The sequence below is a fragment of the Tachyglossus aculeatus genome, unplaced genomic scaffold (assembly GCF_015852505.1).
Source record: "Tachyglossus aculeatus isolate mTacAcu1 unplaced genomic scaffold, mTacAcu1.pri scaffold_265_arrow_ctg1, whole genome shotgun sequence".
Taxonomy (NCBI): domain Eukaryota; kingdom Metazoa; phylum Chordata; class Mammalia; order Monotremata; family Tachyglossidae; genus Tachyglossus; species Tachyglossus aculeatus.
In genome coordinates, this window is record NW_024044980.1 from 36,124 (window position 1) to 51,979 (window position 15,856).

General features: G+C 48.4%; 1 non-coding gene across 1 annotated transcript; it reads right to left on the bottom strand.

Annotated features, from left to right (window-relative positions):
• Positions 1-5,940: 5,940 nt before the first annotated feature.
• Positions 5,941-6,013, bottom strand: TRNAK-UUU. Its single transcript has one exon. It is a non-coding gene; the product is annotated as a tRNA-Lys (tRNA).
• Between the last annotated feature and the right edge of the window lie 9,843 nt (positions 6,014-15,856).

The following is a 15,856-nucleotide window of genomic DNA, read 5'->3' on the forward strand; positions in this document are numbered from 1 at the left end:
ATTCAATCGTATTTACTGAGCGCTTACTTTGTGCAGAGCACTGTACTAAGTGCTTGGGAAGTACAAATTGGCCACATATAGAGACGGTCCCTACCCAACAACAGGCTCACAGTCTAGAAGGGGGAGACAGACAACAAAACAAAACATGTGAACAGGTGTCAAGTCATCAGAAGAGATAGAAGTAAAGCTAGGTGCACATCATTAACAAAATAAAATAAATAGAATAGTAAATATGTACAAGTAAAATAAATAGAGTAGTAATCTGTACAAACATATATACAGGTGCTGTGGGGAGGGAAAGGAGGTAGGGCGGGGGGATGGGGAGGGGGAGAGGAAGGAGGGGGCTTAGTCTGGGAAGGCCTCCTGGAGGAGGTGAGCTCTCAGTAGGGCTTTGAAGGGAGGAAGAGAGCTAGCTTGGCATATGTGCAGAGGGAGGGCATTCCAGGCCAGGGGGAGGAAGTCTCCACACCCGGGGGTCGACGGCGGAACGGGCGAGAACAAGGCACAGAGAGGAGGTTAGTGGCAGAGGACCGGAGGGTGCGGGCTGGGCTGTAGAAGGAAAGAAGGGAAGGTGAGGTAGGAGGGAACGAGGTGATGGAGAGCCTTGAAGCCGAGAGTGAGGAGTTTTTGCCTGATGCGTAGGTTGACTGGTAGCCACCGGAGAGTTTTGAGGAGGGGAGTAACATGCCCAGAGCATTTCTGCACAGAGATGATCCGGGCAGCAGCGTGAAGTGCAGACTGAAGTGGGGAGAGACAGGAGGTTGGGACATCAGAGAGGAGGCTGATGCAGTAATCCAGTCGGTATAGGATGAAAGATTGAACCAGCAGGGTAGCGGTTTGGATGGAGAGGAAAGGGCAGATCTTGGCGATGTTGCAGAGGTGAGACCGGCAGGTTTTGGTGACAGATTGGATGTGAGGGGTGAATGAGAGAGCAGAGTCGAGGATGACACCAAGTTTGCGGGCTTGTGAGACGGGAAGGATGATAGTGCCGTCTACAGTGATGGGAAAGTCAGGGAGAGAGCAGAGTTTGGGAGGGAAGATAAGGAGTTCAGTCTTGGACATACTGAGTTTTAGATGGCAGTCAGACATCCAGGTGGAGATGTCCTGAAGACTGGAGGAGACACGAGCCTGAAGAGAGGGAGAGAGAGCAGGGGCTCTCTCTGATATGCTGCCCCAGTGAGTGTGACCCGGGGGAGGAGGAGGCAAAGACCATGATGGGGATGCAAGAGATGGAGCCATTCAGGTGAAATGCTCACGCACGGGGCCAGTGTCGGACTTTGGGGCAGAGCTACCTCCCCAGAGGGGCAGATGGTTTTTCGGGAGGGTAAATATTTGACAGTGCAGTGGCCCCAACCATCACTCATCTCCCCTTCCTCATCCACCTCCATCCAGCTAAAATGGAAGCCGCTTGCCTGGCTGGGGCCCTTCAGCACAGGGTCGACACTTTGGCCAGTAGTGGGTCCTGGACGTCAGAAAATGTTTCTGGTGGGAAATGACAGGGAGGAAATGAGAGAATGTGATTGGTTCTAGACCAATAGCACTATCATCAACTCCTCAGTGCAGGAATGCCGGGTGAACGCAATGGAGATAAGAGATTCTTTCCTTCCCTCCTGGATTTACCAGTCTGCTGGGCTAGACCGATTGAAAAGAATTTACAGCTAGGGGGAAATAAGAAGGGAAAGGTGGATGCACAGCTTAATAAGTGCTTACATAGTCATGTGAATCTATCGGTACGGAAGAGCTGTGAGCAGTTGTGAATGTGTAAATGCAGAGGTGGTATCAGGGCTGATATGGCATGGGAAGGAGAAACATTAATCTGGGCAAGTTTGAAGGGAGAGGGAGATTCAGGCAGAGGGAAGGATCTAAGCCATGTGTTGGAGAAGGGAATGTCCTTAGAGAGGCACAGGGAGCAGATCTGTTTCTAAGGCCTGGAGGGGAGTTGGTGAAGAGGGAAGGGAAACACGGAGGAGAACACCGGTCAAAAGCCTTGAAGCTAGTGGCAAGGAGTTGATTGGAGTCAACCAGACTTCAGTCTGTTTCATTTTCCTCTGAGAACCGCAGTCAGATTTGTTGTGTTGGCAGCTGTGTGTGTATCCAAGGTGGGGCAGGGAAGGCAGTGAGCAAACCTTGGCTGGCGGAGGTCTGGAGGGGAGGAGGAGAAGGGAATCTTCTCCCAACACCTTCCAGGCAAAAAGTGTGTCTGAGCCCAGGGAGAGGTAAACAGTAGTGGTAGCAGTAAGGGGACCTGTGTTCAAATCCTGACTCTGCTATTAATTAATTAATTCATTCAATCTTATTGATTGAGCGCTTACTATGTGCAGAGCTCTGTACTAAGCCCTTGGAAAGCACAATTTGGCAACCGATAGAGAGAATCCCTACCCAAAAATGGGCTCAGGGACCTGGGTTCTAATCCTGGCTCTGACCCTTGTCTGCTGGGTGACGCTGGGCAAGGCACCTTGCTTCTCTGTGCCTCGGAATACCCCATCTGTAAAATGGGAATTAAGACTGAGCCCTAGATGAGATAGGGACTGTGTCTGCCCAATTTTCTTGTATCTTCCCCAGTGCTTAGTATAGTGCCTGGCACCTAGAAAGCACTTAGCAAACACGATTTTTTAAGAAAAGTATTTATTGAGCACCCATTTGAAGTGGTGTATTGGACTAAGTGTTGGCAAAGTTTGAAAGCAAGTGACCCATTGCTTGTCTACAAGGAGATGAAAATAAAAATACTTACAGCACTGAGAATTCATTTGTTGATGAGTGTAAAGAGGATGCAAGTCACCACATTCGAGCCAGAGTATCCTGTAGGAATGATATCATCATCATCATCATTAATCGTATCTATTGAGCGCTTACTATGTGCAGAGCACTGTACTAAGCACTTGGGAAGTACAAACTGGCAACATATAGACACAGTCCCTACCCAACAGTGGGCTCACAGTCTAAAAGGGGGAGACAGAGAACAAAACCAAACATACTAACAAAATAAAATAAATAGGATAGATATGTACAAGTAAAATAAATAAATAAATAAATAAATAGAGCAATAAATATGTACAACCATATATACATATATACAGGTGCTGTGGGGAAGGGAAGGAGGTAAGACGGGGGGGATGGAGAGGGGGACGAGGGGGAGAGGAAGGAAGGGGCTCAGTCTGGGAAGGCCTCCTGGAGGAGGTGAGCACTCAGCAGGGCCTTGAAGGGAGGAAGAGAGCTAGCTTGGCGGATGGGCAGAGGGAGGGCATTCCAGGCCCGGGGGATGACGTGGGCCGGGGGTCGATGGCGGGACAGGCGAGAACGAGGTACGGTGAGGAGATTAGCAGCGGAGGAGTGGAGGGTGCGGGCTGGGCAGTAGAAGGAGAGAAGGGAGGTGAGGTAGGAGGGGGCGACGTGATGGAGAGCCTTGAAGCCCAGGGTGAGGAGTTTCTGCCTGATGCGCAGATTGATTAGTAGCCATTGGAGGTTTTTGAGGAGGGGAGTAATATGCCCAGAGCGTTTCTGGACAAAGATAATCCGGGCAGCAGCATGAAGTATGGATTGAAGTGGAGAGAGACACGAGGATGGGAGACCAGAGAGAAGGCTGGTGCAGTAGTCCAGACGGGATAGGATGAGAGCTTGAATGAGCAGGGTAGCAGTTTGGATGGAGAGGAAAGGGCGGATCTTGGCAATGTTGCGGAGCTTGCGGGCTTGTGAGACGGGAAGGATGGTAGTGCCGTCAACAGAGATGGGAAAGTCAGGGAGAGGACAAGGTTTGGGAGGGAAGACAAGGAGTTCAGTCTTTGACATGTTGAGCTTTAGGTGGCGGGCAGACATCCAAATGGAGATGTCCAGAAGGCAGGAGGAGATGCGATCCTGGAGAGAGGCGGAGAGAGTAGGGGCAGAGATGTAGATCTGGATGTCATCAGCGTAGAGATGATAGTTGAAGCCGTGGGAGCGAATAAGGTCACCAAGGGAGTGCGTGTAGATGAGAACAGAAGGGGACCAAGCACTGAACCTTGGGGAACCCCCACAGTAAGAGGATGGGAGGGGGAGGAGGAGCCTGCAAAAGAGTTAAGGTGCTGGGAAATTAATTAGAGGAAGCTGGTTAGGGGAGGTAAGATTTAGCAGGACTCTGAATGTGGGGAAAACTGTGGTCTGTCTGATATGGAAAGGAGGAGGGAAGTCACTTTGGTAAATCACTTCAATTCTCTGTGCCTCAGTTATTTCATCTGTAAAATGGGGATTAAGACCGTGAGCCCCATGTGGAACATGGACTGTGTCCAACCTGATTAGCTTGTCTCCACTCCATTGACTAGTACAGTGCCTGGTAATAATAATAATAAGGATGGCATTTATGAAGTGCTTACTATGTGCAAAGCACTGTTCTAAGCACTGGGTAATTAGTAAGCTCTTACCACGTACCAAAAAAAAGAAAATAATTCCTGGCCCAGGCTAGGGGAACAGTGAGTCAAGGGATGGAGATGGGAGAATCAAGAGTGAGTTACAACTTGAAGGTTGGCTTGGGAACAAAGAAGAGGAACTGAATGGAGGAGATGGACAGGGGCTGGTGGGGGGAGGGGGCGGGTCTCACATGGTAGAAAGCCTGGAAGCTGATTATGAGGTGTTTTTGTTTCGTGTGAAAAGATACGTGGTGCATGTGAAAGGTTTGGAATAGAGGAGAGATGCTGTCTTAGCGATGCTTTGTCTTGTCTTATGCTGTCGAGTCGTCTCCGACCTATCAATGGGCACATCTCTCCCAGAACACTCCATTCTCCATCTTCAAGTTTATCCATAGAGTTTTCTTGGTAAAAATACAGAAGTGGTATACCATTGCCTTCTTCCCTGCAGTAAACTTGAGTCTCCGTCCTCGACTCTCTCCCTTGCCGCTGCTGCCCAGCTTGGGTGAGTTTTGACTTGTAACAGTTTGCCTTCCACTCACTAGCCACTGCGGAAACTAGGAATGGAATGGCTATGCCTCTGCTTGACTCTCCCTCCCATAGCCAAAACTGGAAGAGTACTGGAAACTCTCAAGGTATTACTCTGAGTCGGGGAGTGATGCTTTAGCAAATAGTTAAATGAGTAAATGAGTGGCTAAATAGGTGTGGGTTTGTGTGGTGGTGTGTGTTTATGTGTAAGTAACCGCAGCCAGTCGAAGCGTGTGTGTGTGTGTGTGTGTGTGCCTGAGTGGCCGTGTGTGTGTGTGTGGTGGGGTATATCTCCATGATAAGTGTGTTTACATACGACGGTGTTTTTTTGTCGAAGTATTATAAAATCATCAAGAGCAATTCATAGCCATCATGTGCATCTCTTGATGATAATAATAATAATAATAATAATAATAATAATAATAATAATGGCATTTGTTAAGTGCTTACTATGTGCCAGGCTCTGTTCTAATTCCTGGGGGGGGGGGGATACAAGATAATCAGGTTGCCCCACAAGGGGCTCACAGTCTTAATTCCCTTCTACAGATGAGGGAACCGAGGCACAGAGAAGTGAAGTGACTGGCCCGAAGTCACTCAGCTGATAAGTGGCAGAGCTGGGATTAGAACTCATGACCTCTGACTCCCAAGCCCGTGCTCTTTCCACTGAGCTACACTTGCTAGCCATGTGACTTTGGGCCAGTCACTACACTTCTCTGGGCCTCGGTTACCTCATCTGGAAAATTGGAACGCAATCTCTGATCTCCCTCAGTCTTAGAATCTGAGCCCAGGTGTGGGACAGGTACTATATCTGACCCAGAAAAAGTTTCTGTACCCTGGCACTTAGTACAGTGCATGGTATGGAGTAAATGTTTAACAAATACCACACCTTTAATAATAATGAATGATTATGGGATTTCCTAAGTACCAGGCAATGTACGAAGCGCCAGGGCGGATACAAGCAAATCAGTTTGGACACACTCCCTGATCCACGTGGGGCTCACAGTCTCAATCCCGTTTGACAAATAAAAAGCTTATCCACCTGAACAGGGACTTGAACCCTGGACCCTCAGATTAAAAGTCTGATACTCTACCGACTGAACTATCTGGGCTCCTCTCTGGCTTCTCCTATCTGTAATTTATTTTAGTTTCTGCCTTCTCCACTCAGTCAATTAATCAATCAATCAATCGCATTTATTGAGCACTTACTGTGTGCAGAGCACTGTACTAAGCGCTTGGGAAGTACAAGCTGGCAACATATAGAGACAGTCCCTACCCAACAGTGGCCTCACAATCTAGAAGGGGGAGACAGAGAACAAAAGCAAACATACTAACAAAATAAAATAGATAGATACAAGTAAAATAAATAAATAAATAAATAGAGTAATAAATATGTACAAGCATATATACATATATACAGGTGCTGTGGGGAAGGGAAGGAGGTAAGATGCTGGGGATGGAGAGGGGGACGAGGAGGAGAGGAAGGAAGGGGCTTAGTCTGGGAAGGCCTCCTGGAGGAGATGAGCTCTCAGTAGGGCCTTGAAGGGAGGAAGAGAGCTAGCTTGGCGGGTGGGCAGAGGGAGGGCATTCCAGGCCCTGGGGAGGACATGGGCCGGGGGTCGATGGCGGGACAGGAAGGCTGAGTAGGTGCGAATGAGGTTGTCGTTAATGTAACAAGGGCCTTTTCCCGGGCTGGTTGGGGGGGAGAGTCTATGGCGTCTATGGCAGACCGGACCAGGAAGGGGGGTTGGGGGGCACTATAAGGAAGGTCGCTTAAGTGGATGGGGGTGGAAGCAGGGGGCGTCTATGGCGGCGCTCGGAGGAGAGGAGCCTTCCGGGAGCAGCAGGGGCCACGCGGTGTGATGGCGGGTGGGCGGGCGGGTCTCTCGGGCCATCACTCATAATGCTAATTGTGGTATTTATAAAGATATTACAATAGTCTGATCAAAATATTGAGGGCTGGGTTCAGCTTACGATAATCGAGTCAGACACAGTGTACATTTCCAGTGGGGCTCGGGGTCTAAGTTTAAAGGAGAAGAATGGAATCCCCATTTTACAGATGAGGGAACTGAGGTAGAGCAAACTTACATGCCTAAGGTGACACAGCAGGAAAGTGGCAGAGCCAGGACAACACCTCAGATCCTCTGACTCCCGGGCCTAGGATCTTTCCACTAGGCCCCGCCACAATAGAATGGAAGCCCCGTGAGGGAAAGGATCATATGAACATTAGCTCTGGTGGTCATGCCACAAAACCACAACAAGGAGGCACTCAGAAGTTCCCCAAAGCAGGATTATTGTTGTCACACATCAAGAAAGGCACATCCATGGATACACTCTCCAGAACTACTAGAGAATAAACCCACAACAATACCACCAACCTCATATCAATTGGTCTCCAATATTAACACTGGATGTCCAACCGTTCTCTATGTTACCAGTGTCCCATCTTAGCTGTTGATGAGGTCATCCAGCCCTCATGCTACTGTTGCAATCTGGCAAGTGATGTCTCCTCAAGTTGGCCTCTGTACTTCGACACAGTTACTTCATTTCCACTGTGGAATTCAAGCAAACCTTCCTCCCCTTCCATCTCTCTGTCATGCTATAAATCTGTCACCCTAATCTAGGACCTTGAAGGACTCTAGCTGTCTAAGCACCATCTTCCCCTAAAGCACAACATACAGTTATAAATTATGAAGCATACCACAGTCAGTTATGTTTAGTTACATTCTATACAGTATTGTGCAACATAGACTTGCAAGCCTTGGGACTATGCACTTTGCCGTATACTATATTCTGTATTTTATTGCTGTTGCCGTTTCCCTGCTGTTGCCCCTTTTTATGCACCATACAATCAACAGTCATATTAGTCCCCCCTCTAGACTGTAAGCTCCTGGTTGTCAGGGAATGTGTCTACTAACTCTTTAGGATTGTACTCTCCCAAGGGCTTAGTACAGTGCTCTGCAAACGGTAAGTGCTCAGTAAATGACACTGCTAGATTACATGATGGGTAAATACCCCTGCCCCTCTCAGGATCACACCTGGAGAGTTTCCAGTACCCTACCAGTCTCCGCCAAGGGAGGGAGAATCCAGCAGAGGCATACCCATTCCATTCATAGCTGGGGCAGTGGCTAGTGAGAGGAAAGCAATCAGCTCCAAGTCAAAAGGCTCCTGTTCTGGACAGCAGTGGCAGGGGAGAGAGTCGAGGGTGGAAAATCAGGCTTACTGGGTGGAAGAAGGCAATGGTAACCACTTCTCCATTTTTACCAAGAAAACTCTATGGATCCACTACCAGAACGCTTGCAGATGGAGGTGGGGCATTCTGGGAGAGATGCGTCCATGGAATTGCTGCGGGTTGGAGACGACTCGATAGCATAAGACAAGACATGCTAGACCCCTGCACATATTAATTCTATGGAATGCTATAGGTGATAAATAAATCCAATGGATTGATTTACTTCTAAGTGAAGATGTGTTGATTCCTTCATTGATGCTATCAATCAATCATATTTATTAAGCATTTATCATCTGTGGCACACTGTACTAACTGCTTGAGAGAGTACAATTTGATATGGTTGGTAGACATGTTCCCTGCCCTCAAGTAACTTACGGTTTAGAGGGAAAGCCAATGTTTCTAAATTGAAGTGTCTCTCTTCCTTTGCAGGGAGTCAACGTCAACTCCCAGAAATGACCAACGTCTCCACTGTGACTGAGTTCCTCCTCCTGGGGTTCTCTGACATCCAGGAACTGCAGCTGCTCCATGCCACGTTGCTCTTCCTTGTCTACCTAATGGCCCTTCTGGCGAATCTCCTCATTGTTGCTGTCACCACCCTCGACCAGTGACTCCACACCCCTATGTTCTTCTTTTCAAAAACCTGCCCTTTGTAGACCTCTGCTACATTTCTGCAAAGGTACTCAAATCCACTGTCAGCTCCCTTACCAGTGACAGCTCCATCCCCTTTCTGGGTGGTGTCTCACAGCTCTTCCTACTGATCTTCTTTGGTGCTTCAGAGCTATTTGTCCTCACTGCAATGTCTCTTGACCGCTATGCCGCCATCTGCTCCCCCTTGTGTTATGAGCTCATCATGAACAAAACAGCCTGTGTGGGCTTAGTAGCAGCATCATGGCTCAGTGGGGATCTGTTTGGAGTCTGGCTTTCAGCTTCTACCTTCTCCCTGAACTTTTGTGGGTCCAATGCTGTCCAGCAGTTCTTCTGTGACGTCCCCCCTCTGCTGAAGAGCTCCTGCTCAAAGGACCACATTGCCATGAATGTGAGTGTGGCTATTGTGATAGTCTTAGATGGCACATCTGTTTTTTTTTTCATCATCTTGTCCTATGTCCGCATCTTCTCAGCCGTGCTGAGGATGCCGTCTGCCAAGGGCCGAACCAAAGTCTTCTCCACCTGCCTGCCCCATCTCACTGTCATCATCATTTTTCTCTTTACCACAGCATTTGCCCATCTCAAACCACCTTCAGACTCTCCTTCGGCTCTGGATCTGCTGGTTTCCATGTCCTACACCGTGGTGCCACCCCCCCCCCCCACTGTGAGCCCCCTTATCTACAGCCTGAGGAGCAGGGACCTGAAGGCTGCCCTGGGCAGGTTCCTAAAGGGGACATTCACCCAGCATCCATTCTGGGACAAAATGTCTGTGTCCAGGTACCAGTAATCCTCTACCACCCCTTTAAAAGAGGAATTGCCCTCAGACAAGTGCAAATATATCACTGACCCAGAGGCCCAAAGAGCAAGTCTGGATATTCAGGATTTGTCAAGGTCTGGGAGGTTGGCTGATAAGACTAGGTCATGAGTGGCAGTGCATTCCCTAGGAGGCCTCATGGCTCAATGACATGTGAATGGGTGTCAAGTAACCTGAGTTCTAATCCCAGCTTGGCCACTGAACTTCTGTGTGACCTGGCCTTAGTGTCTTACCGTCCCTGGGCTCTTACTTCCTCTTACATTCTGAGCCCCTGTGGGATAGGAAACGTGTCTGTTTGGATTGTAATTTCATTTTTGGGCTGTCAGATCATTGTGGGCATGGATTGTATCTACCAACTTCATTGTATTGTACTCTTCAAAGCGCTTAGTACAATGTAATGCACACAGTAAACACTCAACTAATACCATCGATCAATTGAATTATTTATCATCACGTGGCACAGACTTTGACACAGAAATTGATAACACCGAATAATAAAAATAATTATAATAATGGTGTCTGAAAAGCGATAGAGGCTTTCACTGATGGAACTCCATTCATTCAATTATATTTATTGAGCGCTTACTGTGTGCAGAGCACAGTACTAAGTGCTTGGGGAGTACAAGTCGGCAACATATAGAGACGGTCCCTACCCAACAACGGGCTCACAGTCTACAAGGGGGAGACAGACAACAAAACAAAACATGTAGACAGGTGTCAAAACTGTCAGAATATATAGAATTATAGCTACATGCACATCATTAGCAAAATAGAGTAGCAGATAGGTACAAGTAAAATAAATAGAGTAATAAATCTGTACAAATATAAACAAGTGCTATGGGGAGGGGAAGGAGGTAGGGCAGGGGGGATGGAGTGGGGGAGAGGAAAAAGGGGGCTCAGTCTGGGAAGGCCTACTGGAGGAGGTGAGCTCTCAGTAGGGTTTTGAAGGGAGGAAGAGAGCTAGTTTGGTAGATATGTGGAGGGAGGGCATTCCAGGCCGGGGGCAAGGTCATGGGCCAGGGGTTGACGGCGGGACAGGCAAGAACCAGGCACAATGAGGTGGTAAGCAGCAGAGGAGCAGATGGCGCAGGCTGGGCTGTAGAAGGAGAGAAGGGAGGTGAGGTAGGAGGGGGCGAGGTGATGGAGAGCCTTGAAGCTGGGAGTGAGGGGTTTTTGCATGATGCGTAGGTTGACAGGCAACCACTGGAGATTTTTGAGGAGGGGAGTGACATGCCCAGAATGTTTCTGTACAGAGAAAATCCGGGAGGCAGAATGAAGTATAGACTGAACCAGGGAGAGACAGGAGGATGGGAGACCAGAGAGGTGGCTGGTGCAGTAATCCAGTCAGGATAGGAGGAGAGATTGAACCAGCAAGGTAGTGTTTTGGAACTCTAGTTTCCAGAACCCAGGTTAATAAGTCATCACAACAGGAGGAACCATTTGCTTCTCATTCTTTCTCAAGCCAGGAATTTCTCCTTCCCATCATCCCATTCTCAAAACCTCAGTCCCCTGCCCCACCCCACTCAGCCTGGGGGCAAATCAGAGGATGGATTCAGAGGAATCTCTAGCTCTCTCGAGCTTTGAAATCAGAAGGTGTCAGAAAATGAAATCGATCAATTGACTGACTGAATGAGAAGCTGACTGTCTAAGGTGGTATATAAGATGAAGCTGAAACCACCCACAGTTGGTGTAGATTGTCAGTAATGTTAGAAACTGTTGGGATGCAGATGCGGTTGTTTCCATGGGAACCCTGGGCTGCAGCACGATTGCTGGGCATTTATCTCCGCAGGACGTCAGGGACCTCACAGGCAGAGGATTTTGGCGTCGGCCAGGACACGAGGTCCCATCTGAGTTAATCCTCCAGGGGTCCCCCACAGAGCAGTGGCTTCTTTATCTTTGGGGATGGGGGACTCTCTGAAAAACATTTCCCTGCCCAGAGGAGATCAGAGAGGGGCTGAGGGTGCCATGCTGTCCCTTCCTTCATAGCCAGCTGCACCCAAGAACTAGAGTGGAGGGAGGACCATCCCAAGCTAGCAGAGGTCAGAGCCCTACAGCCTTAAGCTGCCCCAGTAAGTGTGACCAGGTGGTGTTGGAGGGGGAGGGAGAGACTATGATGAGGTTGCAACAGATGGAGACATTCAGGGGAAATGCTCACACATGGGGCCAGTGTCAGACTTTGGGGCAGGGCTACATCCTCAAAGATGCAGGGGGGCTTTCGGGAGGTAAGTATTTGACAGTGCAGTTGCCCCAACCATCACTCGTCCCCCCTTCCTCATCCACCTCCATCCAGCTAACATGTCCAGCTGGGGCCTTGCTGCACAGCGTCAGCATTATGCTGTGGTTACTTTGGCCTGGTATGTGTCCTGGATGTCAGAAAATATTTCTTGTGAGAAATGACAGGGAGGGAATGAGAGAGTGTGATTAGTTCTAGACCACCAGCACTATCATCAACTCCTCCTTGCAGGAATGTTGGGTGAACACACTGGAGGTAAGAGATTCAGTATCTACCCTCCTGGACTTACCAGTCTGCTGGGATGGACTGATCCAAAAGAATTTACAGCTAGGGGGAAATAAAAATGGAAAGGTGGATGCACAGCTTAATAAGTACTTAGTAATGTGAATCTATAAGTGGGGAACTACAATGAGCAGTTGTGAATATGTACATTCAGAGGTGGTATCTGGCCTGATTCGGCGTGGGGAGAAGAAACATAAATCTGGGCAAAATTGAAGGAAGACGGAGATTCGGGAAGAAAGAAGGATCTAAGCCATGTGTTGGAGAAGGGAATGTCCTTTTCGTTCATTCAATTGTATTTACTGAGTGCTTACTGTGTGCAGAGCAGTGTACTAAGTGCTTGGGAAGTACAAATCGGCAACATATAGAGAAGGAACCTACCCAATAACGGGCTCACAGTCTAGAAGGGGAAGACAGACAATAAAACAAAACAAGTAGACAGGTGACAATGCCATCAGAATAAATGGAATTATAACTATATACACATCATTAATAAAATAAATAGAGTAATAAATATGTACAAACATACATGAGTACTGTGAGGAGGAGAAGGGGGTAGGGCAGGGGGAGGATTGGGGGGGAGAAGAGGAGGAGGAGAGGAAAAGGGAGAAGATCTATTTCTAAGGGCTGCAGGGTAGTTGGTAAAGAGGGAAAGGGAAACACGGAGGAGAATACCAGTCAAAAGCCTGAAGACAGTGGCAGGGAGTTGACTGTAGTCAACCAGACTTCAGTTTGTTTCATTTTCCTCTGAGAACCACAATCAGATTGGTTGTGTTGGCGGCTGTGTGTGTGTTCAAGGTGGGGCCGGGGAGGCAGTGAGCAAACCCTGGCTGGTGGAGGACTGGAGGGGAGGAGGAGAAGGGAATCTTCTCCCATCATCTTCCAGGGAAACAGTGTGTCTGGGCCCGGAGAGAGGCAAAGAGTAGTGGTAGTAGTAAGGGGAACTGGGTTCTAATCCTGACTGCTATTCATTCATTCATTCAATCGTAGTGATTGGCACTTAACTGTGTGCAGAGAACTGTACTAAGTCCTTGGAAAGTACAATTCGGCAACAGACAGACAATCCCTACCCAACCACGAGCTCGGGGACCTGGGTTCTAATCCGGACTCTGCCCCTTGACTGCTGGGTGATGTTGCTCAAGGCACTTTGCTTCTCTGTGCCTCAAATACCGCATCTGTAAAAGGGGAATTTAGACTGAGCCCTAAGTGCTCTGTAAATACCAATGCTTGATTCACTGATGGGTACGTACCCCTTCCCCCTCTCAGGATCATGTCTGGAGAGTTTCCAGTACCCTACCAGTCTCAGCCAAGGGAGGAAGAGTCAAGCAGAGGGATACCCATTCCATTATATTCTCCTTCTACAGCCCAGTCCGCACCCTCTGCTCCTCCACCGCTGATCTCCTCACCGTACCTCGCTCTCGCCTGTCCCGCCATCGACCCCCGGCCCACGTCATCCCCCGGGCCTGGAATGCCCTCCCTCTGCCCATCCGCCAAGCTAGCTCTCTTCCTCCCTTCAAGGCCCTGCTGAGAGCTCACCTCCTCCAGGAGGCCTTCCCAGACTGAGCCCCTTCCTTCCTCTCCCCCTCGTCCCCCTCTCCATCCCCCCCATCTTACCTCCTTCCCTTCCCCACAGCACCTGTATATATGTATATATGTTTGTACATATTTTTTACTCTATTTATTTATTTATTTATTTATTTATTTATTTATTTTATTTGTACATATCTATTCTATTTATTTTATTTTGTTGGTATGTTTGGTTTTGTTCTCTGTCTCCCCCTTTTAGACTGTGAGCCCACTGTTGGGTAGGGACTGTCTCTATATGTTGCCAATTCGCACTTCCCAAGCGCTTAGTACAGTGCTCTGCACATAGTAAGCGCTCAATAAATACGATTGATGATGATGATGATGATTCCTAGCTTGGGCAGTGGCTAGCGAGTGGAAGGCAATCCACTCCAGGTCAAAAGGCACCTGTTCTGGACAGCAGTGGCAGGGGAGAGAGTCGAGGGTGGAAACTCAGGTTTACTGGGTGGAAGAAGGCAATGGTAAACCACTTCTCTATTTTTACCAAGAAAACTCTATGGATACAGTACCAGAACGCTTGCAGAAGGAGGTGGGTCATTCTGGGAGAGATGCGTCCATGGAGTCGCTATGGCTCGGAGGCGAATCGACACGTCAAGACACGCCAGACTGCTGCACATATTAATCCCACTGAACACTACAGGTGACAGATAAACACAACAGATTGATTTAATAATAATGATGATGGTATTTGTTAAGCGCTCACTATGTGTGAAGCACCGTTCTAAGCGCTGGCAAACTCCAAAAGGAATTAGTGTTGATTACTTCATCGATGCTATCAATCCATCATATTTATTAAGCACGTATGGTATGCGGAGTCTACCCCCTAGACTGTTACCTCCTGATGGGCAGGAAAATAGCTGCCAACTCCGTTGGATTGAACTCTCCCAAGCACTTAGTACAGTGCTCTGCACACAATGAGTATTCAGTAAATACCATTGAGCTATTGATTGATGGGTTTGTGCCTCTACATGTATCAATACTATTGAACTCTACAGGTGAGCAATGAATACAACTGCTTTATTTATTAGAATGGGAAGCAATCCTATTTACTGGTCACTTACAGTGTGTAGAGCACTGTACTAAGTGCTTGAGAGAGTACAATATGACATCATTTGTAGAAGTGTTACCTGACCAAAAGGAACTTACAGTCTGGAGGGAATGCCAGTGATTCTAAATTGAAGTTCCCCTCTTCCTTTCCAGGGAGCCGGCATCATCTCCCAGAAATGATCAACAACTCCACTGTGACTGAATTCCTCCTCCTAGGGTTCTCTGACATCCAGAAGCTGCAGCTGGTCTATGCCACGCTGCTCCTCCTTGTCTACATGGCGGCTCTTCTGGGGAATCTCCTCATTGTTGCTGTCACCACCCTCGGCCAGCGTCTCCTCACCCCCATGTATTTCTTTCTCAAGAACTTGTCCTTCATAGACCTCTGCTACATTTCTACAACGGTCCCCAAATCCATTGTCAACTCCTTGACCAGTGACAGCTCCATCTCCTTTCTGGGTTGTGTCTCACAGCTCTTCCTAGTGATCTTGTTTGCCGCTTCAGAGTTTTTTCTCCTCACTGCAATGTCTTATGACCGCTATGCCACCATCTGCTCCCCGCTGCACTATGAGCTCATCATGAACAAAACAGTCTGTGTGTGCATACTAGCAGCGTCATGGCTCAGTGGGGGTCTGTTTGGAGTCTTGCTTTCATCTTCCACTTTCTCACTGACTTTTTGTGAGTCCAATATTGTTGAGCACTTCTTCTGTGACGTCCCCCCTCTGCTGAAGATCACCTGCTCTGAAGTCCACATTGCCATTGACGTGAGTGTGGCTGGTGGGTTCATCTTAAACATTTTCTGCTTCATTTACATCTTCCTCTCCTACATCTTCATCGTCTCAGCTATGCTGAGGATGCCATCCTCCGAGGGCCGAACCAAAGCCTTCTCCACCTGCCTGACCCATCTCACTGTCACCATCATTTTTCTCGTTACTGGAGCATTTACCTATCTCAGACCACCTTCAGACTTGCCCTCGGCTCTGGGTCTGCTGGTTTCCATGTTCTACACTATGGTGCCCCCCACTGTGAACCCCCTTATCTACAGCCTGAGGAACAGGGACCTGAAGGCTGCCCTGGGCAGGATCCTAAAGGGAACATTCCCCCAGCACCCATTCTGGGACAAA